The sequence below is a fragment of the Octopus bimaculoides genome, chromosome 12 (assembly GCF_001194135.2).
Source record: "Octopus bimaculoides isolate UCB-OBI-ISO-001 chromosome 12, ASM119413v2, whole genome shotgun sequence".
NCBI classification, from domain to species: Eukaryota; Metazoa; Mollusca; class Cephalopoda; order Octopoda; family Octopodidae; genus Octopus; species Octopus bimaculoides.
Window position 1 is genome coordinate 37,198,528 of NC_068992.1, and position 1,253 is coordinate 37,199,780.

Sequence of the window (1,253 nt, forward strand, 5' to 3'; positions counted from 1 at the left end):
TAGCATTGAGTTGCTTCTCCAACATACTGAAAATTTAGAAATAGCAGTCAAAGAACTACTGATTCTAAAGACTTGTTTTGTTTATGCTTTCCCCTCCGGTTTTTTGTTCTATGTATGCCATAAATATCGCCATCCATTTAGAGAAAAATTTGTAGTTTAGAATCAGTAGTTCTTTGACTGCTATTTCTAAATTTTCAGTATGTTGGAGAAGCAACTCAATGCTAATCCCTGTATATATATATATATATATATATATATACTAGCAGAGATATGTATATATATACTAGCAGAGATACCTGGTCTTGCTCAGGATTAAAATGGCATAGACTTTTATTGTTTTATTTGTTTCAGTCATGTGATTGCAGCCATGCTGGAGCACCGCTGTTGGTCACAGAAATCAACCACAAGATTTATTCTTTGTAAGCCTAGTACTCATTCTGTCAGTATCTTTTACCAAACTGCTAAGTTACAGGAATGTAAATACAGCAACGTCAGTTGTTAAGCAATGGTGGGGGTACAAACACAAGACATACACACACACACACACACACACACACACACACATACACGTATATACGACAGTCTTCTTTCAGCTTCCGAGTACGAAATCCACTCACAAGGTTTTGATTGGCCTGAGGCTATAATAAGCATATATATATATATATAGTAGCTGACATACCCAGTAATTCCCGGAAAGCGGGCTTATCCCTTGGTTCCATTCTCATAATTGTTTCGTTAATCCAGTAACAACCATACAAAGTATGTAGCCCTTAAAACGGTTTTTGTGTATTTATTGAGAATACCAAACTGTCTTTCAAAGGATCTTCTTTTTAGGAATTCCCAATAAGTTATGAATACCCAAATTGTGAAGTCAGTTATGTAATAGCACGAAATTAATTACCCTATAGTAAGAATTCAAATAAAGTAGCCCCAAAAAGGGATTTAATACATTCCCAGAGTATATAGGTTTTAGGAGGAAATACTAATAAGTCATGTATACTAAAATCATGAAACATGTTACGTAATAACAAGCTAATCAGATATGAGATAATAACAATCCAAAGTAATTAACTGTGAAAAAAAGTTTTTGTGTGTTCCCAGAGAATATTACCCTCAGCAGCACTAGTGTTGGTATATTCGTGAATAAGTCGCTAACCAAAATAAGTGGATCTATTGTTTAGGAGAATACTATTAACTTGTCTAAGCCTTGAAATGCATAAATTGAGAAAATAACTAAAATAGTTCAAATACTA

At 33.8% G+C, this 1,253-nt stretch overlaps 1 protein-coding gene across 7 annotated transcripts in view; it reads right to left on the bottom strand.

Annotated features, from left to right (window-relative positions):
- Positions 1 to 1,253, bottom strand: part of LOC106869551 (IQ domain-containing protein H) — a 616,433-nt gene that overhangs the window by 102,622 nt on the left and 512,558 nt on the right. The gene's annotated exons all lie outside the window — the stretch shown is intronic.